This window comes from Triticum dicoccoides, chromosome 5B (assembly GCF_002162155.2).
Source record: "Triticum dicoccoides isolate Atlit2015 ecotype Zavitan chromosome 5B, WEW_v2.0, whole genome shotgun sequence".
Classification (NCBI taxonomy): domain Eukaryota; kingdom Viridiplantae; phylum Streptophyta; class Magnoliopsida; order Poales; family Poaceae; genus Triticum; species Triticum dicoccoides.
The window spans coordinates 412,305,033-412,310,947 of NC_041389.1; the positions used below are offsets into that span (position 1 = coordinate 412,305,033).

Consider the following 5,915-nt stretch of genomic DNA (forward strand, 5'->3'; position numbering starts at 1 on the left):
AACGAGAGTGAAGAAAACGCCGTGAGGGCCTCGCCTGACGCTGCTCCTTGAAGGGATCCTGCAGGCCCACCACAAGAAGAATAACAGTCTGCTATGACAAGCGGCGGTCAGCCGTTGGTTGCTTTGGAGAGGTGATGAGGCACTGAAGGCCTGACGAGGTGGCGTTGTGCGGGGCTGTCGCGGCCAGAGCTCAGCCATTCAGATTTTCCGGCGTTGCAGGGACAGACCCATGCGCAAGCGTCGTGCCGTTGGGGAGCAGCTCCATCGGTTGGTGTCAGTTGAGCGGGCAACTAGGTCAAGCACGTTAATCACGAAGAAGCGAGTTCATTTAGATAGATGCAGGAAAGGCAGACATCGCTGGGTCTGGCCCGAGCGACTTGGGGATGATGCAGCCCGAGGAGCGCCCCCAACAAAGCAAGCTAGGAACATAAAGTAAAAAGGGGATACATGCCGCAGGGACGGACCCACGCGGCCTGGGAATAATGCAGCCCTGGGGGGCGCTCCCAGCTGGAAACGAAACTTGAAGGATGTCACCTGACAGCGTTGAAGGCGAAAGGGTGTTGAAGTAGCAGATGTCGTGGGCTGCGGAAGCCGATCTTCATGAGCCTCCAGGCCCAGGAGCCTCGGGAGGTTCTGGAGGCGTTGGTGGCTCCTCGTGGGCCATTTCCATCTCCGCCAGGGCTGCGGAACGCCTGGCCTCCTGAGCCTCCAGGATGCTCCTCCTGAGGCGCTGGTACGTGGCGGCCGCATTCGGCAAGCCGTAGGGCATGTGAACGTAGTTGTGGGGTGGGCCTTTGCAGCGCCCCGCGCGTGAGGGCCAGAAGCGCTCCTGAGAGGCGGCTCGGTTGAGCCCTGGGATGTCGATGCAGACGCGCAGCCCACCATCCTCGCCTAGATGGGGAGCTGCGGCGGGTAAGCGGCGGCTGCCACTCATGACTCTTGACTCCTGCAACTCCTGCGTGATCTGACTGATGAACTCCTAAGGGTTTGACCCTCCTTGCCTTGCTCCTTCCTGAGGGAAACGTGCTTTGAAACACGCCTCCAAGTGGTGCCCAAGCGCCTCCCTCGTGACCTTAGCAAGGTCGGTGGCCCTCCAGGAGGGAGCCCCCGAGCCCTGCTTGAGGAGGGCGCTGGATGCGCCTTCCTATGCGACAGAAGGAGGTGCCCCCTGAGCAGGCGCAGACCCTGAGGGGCCTGCCTCCTGAGGGGTCTGGCCTGGCGATGGCTTCTTCTTCTTGGGAGCAGTCTCAGGGAGCCTCCCGCTCCCGCGATCCGGGTCTTCAAGTGATGCGGCCTGAAAAGCTCGCTCTAGGGAGCACACTGCGTCTCTTTCTTCACAAGGCACCGTGATGACTCCGCCGCTTCCTGGCATCTTGAGAACGTTGTAGCTGTGATGAGTCACGACCATGAACTTGGCGAGAGTTGGGTACCCGAGGATGGCGTTGTATGGCAGGCGAATGTGGGTGACGTCGAAGTCGATGAGCTCGGTGTGGTAGTTGTTGCGCGCCTCGAAGGTGACAGGGAGGTGGACCTGCCCAATCGGAACCGTGGAGCCATCGGTGACTCCGGAGAAAGGCTTGGTTGGCTGAAGCTGATCGTAAGGCACTTGGAGATTGTTGAATGTCTCTACGGATAGGACGTTGAGCCCTGCCCCGCCGTCGATGAGGGTCCTGGTGACTTGCACGTTGCTGATGACTGGGAGCAAAGCATCGGGAGGACTCCGGCTGTGGCCGCGCACTTGAGCTGATCCACTGAGCTGAACGTGATGGCGCACGCCGACCACCTGAGGGGGCGCGTGGCTTCGAGCTTGGGGAGGACTGCATTCACTTCGCGGGCGAACTGCTTGAAGATGCGTTGAGAGGCTGGGGCTTGAGCTCCGCCCAGGATGCAGGCGATCGCGCGCGGCTCCTGGAAGCCCCCATCCCCCTCTTTCTGATGATGGTCCTCGTTTCTCCTTGGTTGCGGTGGAAATGGAGGGAGGCCTGCATTTCCTTGTGGACGATCCTCGCGAGGCTGATCCCTCCAGTCTCCCTCGCGAGGCTGATCCTGCCATCGATCCTCGCGAGGTCGGTCGCGCCACCCTTGGCGAGGGCCGCGGTTTTCCCAGCATCATGTGTTCCTTCCTCCTCCTCGGCCATTGCCTCGATCATTGCGGTCAGGGTGTCGGCCGATCCTCCCTTCTCGCACGGCTCGGAGCTCTTGACATTCGTTGGTGTTGTGGATGTGGAGGTCGTGGTACACACAGTATCGGCTTCCCTTGAAAGACTCGGGCTGATCTCTGCCCCGCTTGGTGTCTGGTTCTGCCGCGAGCACGGCAGCCCCCTTGCGCTTCACGTCCTTGGCCTTGGATTTCTTCTCTTATAGGTCTGCGGCTGGCAGCTCGAGGAGGGAAAGGCGCCCTTCCTCAGCCCTGACGCACTTGGTCACCAAGTTGAACAGCTCCAAGGAAGTGCACAGATCTTCATGCATCGCCAGCTCCTCCTTCATCTTGACGTCATGCACACCGTCTGAGAAGGCTGAGATGATGGCCTCCTCGGTCACCTTAGGAATCTTGAGGCGTGCGTTGTTGAAGCGCTGGATGTACTTCTGCAGGGTCTCCCCTGGTTGCTGCTTGATGCGATGCATGTCGCTCATGACAGGTGGCCGGTCGCGAGTACCTTGGAAGTTGGTGATGAAGCGGGTGCGCACCTCATCCCAAGAGGAGATCGTGCCAGGAGCCAGGTTCAGGAGCCAGGTGCGGGCCCCGTCCTTGAGTGCCATGGGAAACCAGTTCGCCGTGACCTTCTCGTCCCCGTTGGCGGCTTCGATGCCTAGCTCGTAGAGCTGGCGGAACTCCGCAGGGTCGGCCGTGCCGTCGTAGCAAGGAGGCAGGTCTGGCTTGAACTTGCTGGGCCACGCGACGCTGCGCAGCTTGGCGGTGAAGGCGCGGCAGCCTGCGGTGGTCACGGGAGGCCTTTGATGACGAAGAGCTTGGTCTTGCGGGTCCCCATGTGCTGCAGCTAGGAGCAGCGCGGGGTCTTGGCGTGCTAGAAGAGGAGTGTGGTCGCGATGGGCCGGAGCAGGGAGCACTCGGGCAGCTTCTTGGGGACGAGGGAACTCTTGGCAACTCTGCTCTTGTCGCGCTGGCGCCGGACGGAGCGGGTTCCGCCCAGGGGCCACGTGCCTTGGGGCCAGGACGCCTTCTTGAGGGGGAGGCAGCTGAGGCGCCCTCGGAGCTTCATCGCCCATGCAAGGCGGGGCGCGGTGCAGCGAGATGGACGGCGTGGGGGAACCCCCTGCGGCGCGGACGAGCTCGGCGACGCGGTCGAGCCACTCTTCGTAGACGTCGTCGACTGGGCGGTAGCGCAGGAGCTCGTTTGCCGCGATGAGTGCAGCTCGAGCCTCCATGGGAGCGCGGAGTGCGCGGGACGAAGAACCAGCTGGGGTGAGTGAGGGAGTAGCAGTGCGGCCGTCTCGCCTCACGAACGGATGCTGGGACGATGGTTGCTTCTCGTTCCCTGCTGGGCCGGTGGCGGCGTTGACGGCAGGCGACGGGGAATGGCGGGGGCGGCCGCCGACGGGGGCCGTCTGGGCGACGCGAGAAGCGAGAGCGGCTCGGCGCTCGGCGCGGGCCCGACGAGCGTCTGACATGGATGCGATGGTCGGTGAAGAACAGGGCGGCGGAAGACGAATTCCAGCGCACCCCTACCTGGCGCGCCAAATGTCGGATTTCGGGTTCCCACAGACCCTCTAGGTTCGAACACTGAGGTGTGCGCGGAGATCTCGCCCTCTACCTACCTGCGCCTCGCCGCCTTGCTAGGATCTAAGCTATGAAAGGAACAACACAAGAGACACATGGTTTATACTAGTTCGGGTCACCATTGTGGTGTAATACCCTACTCTAGTTTGTGGTGTGGTGGATTGCCTCTTGGGCTGATGATGAACAATACAAGGAAGAACAGCCTCGCGAGGGTCTGTTCTTGGCTGGTGTGATGAACTGCTAGGGGGAGTTCAGTCACTCTTCCTACTGGTTTCCTAGATGATGATCATCCTCCTTGTGGGTGGCTAGTCCTATTTATAGGCAAAGGCCCTAGGCCTCTTCCCAAATATTGAGCGGGAAGGGCGCCAACAATTGGCCATTTTAAAGGGGAACATCTAGTACACTTATCCTGACTAAAGTTGGTCCTCGTCTGTCAAAGGCTCTGGTGGTGACGCCGGCTTGGGCTCCACAATGACTTCCTTCCTGCCGTTGCGACGGTCTTGGTCTTGTTGCACCGAAACGGATGCCTTTGCTTGATGCTCTCGTCTGCGCTTGCTCCCTTTGCACCAAAGAGGAAAGGAGGACACTGGGCGGGCTGGCGCCCGCCTGGCGCCCTTGGTCGTCATGGCTTGCGTCATGGACACCTCATGAGGTACCTCGCCTTGATCTCTCCGCCTCCTCGCGAGCCAGCCCGACGAGGCCGTGCCTGAGAAAGCTTCATGTCGTCCAACCCGCGAGGCTTGGCCCCTCGCGAGGGTCTTGAGCTCGTGCTGATGAAGATGGGCCGCGCTGGGCCGCCCCTTGAGCCACGGCGCAGGCCGCAGGCAGGAAAGTCTGGGGACTCCCGTTCCCAGAACGCCGACAGGATCTCAACTAGCATCAACGGGCCGTCCACGAGCAGCTCCCTGATTCCTGACATGGGTGCGTTGAGTATCAGTGCAAAGGCTTTGCTTTTGTACCCGCAGCGGATGAGGTGCAGAATTTGCAGCTGCGGGCACGCGGCAATCACCCTCCGGTAGACGGCTGCGGGCGTTGATCTGGGCAAATCTTGCAAGACGAGCGTGGTGAGCGCGGTGAACACCTCAAGCGGCGGGGGCAAGCAGTTGGAAAGCTTGAGGCTTCGCAGGCAAGACTCGCCTGGCTTTCTGCTGATGCGACCATGTGGGAAATCGTAGGCCGGCGGCGTATTCACGGTCCGCTCGGTCGGCGTGGCAACGACCACCAGATCCTGGACGCCCCAGGAATCGACGGCGTCCACTATAAGGCTGTTGATACAAGTCGAGGTGTTGTCTTTCAAGATCTCGAGCGATAGCCTATTCACACGCCGGTGAAGTCCGCTGGCCAAGAGGCTCCGGACACAGGCGACCATGGAGCTCATGGCGCAGCGCTGGTACCGCCCGGCGATATCCTCTAGCTTTCTGCCATTCTGGGCAAGTCGCAGCGATCTCGTGGCTTCGTGGCGCCGGAGGAGGCATCGGCGGTACCGCGGTGGCAGTGTGTCGGTCACTTTGAGATCCAGCACGGTGAGCTCCGGGGGCAGGTGAGCCCAGCGCTTGGAGAGCGCCGCGACGCCGTGTGCGATGCGGCTGTCGAGACGGCGCAGGATAACGAGGAGCAGGTCGTCAGGGAGCGCGCTGAGGCGGTCATAGTCGCAGGCCCGCCGGCGACGGAGGAGATCCTTCCGAGCCATTGGAGATTCAGCAGCAGCAAAGCTCCTGTGAATTCGTGGATCGCAATGGAGTAGAGGTGGGGAATTGGCGACGTCCAGTCTAGGGTTAATGGGATGCGCCAGCCTAATTTCGGACGGTCTCCTGCCGGACGTCGGACTTGGTGAGCGCGAGCGAGATTCCGTCAAGGCAAGGGGCTACCGTCGTCGAACCGATCTTGCTTGTTCGCACCCGGGCCAGCGCGCTGTAGATACTCACGTGCAGCTGTAGGAGCAACAAATTGGGAGGGCTTTGCTGGGACGGGAGGCGCGGGTCCCCAGCGATGGCGGTGCGGCGGCAGCGCGGCAGGGGAAGGAAGAACGATCCATGGAGCAGACCTGGTCCTTTGGGCTGGCCCACCCTTAAACGTGCCTGGCACGGCAAACTGGCCGCAACGGGCGGGCGCGATACTGGCCGGCCCAGCTCGTGGGAGGCCTCAGCCTAGGTTTTTTTTTTCTGTTTTCTTTCAC

The 5,915-nt window shown here is 61.6% G+C and overlaps 1 pseudogene; it reads right to left on the minus strand.

Moving 5' to 3' along the window:
• LOC119307015 overlaps positions 1–5,429 on the minus strand; it is a 9,171-nt pseudogene extending 3,742 nt beyond the window's left edge.
• Positions 5,430–5,915: the final 486 nt, after the last annotated feature.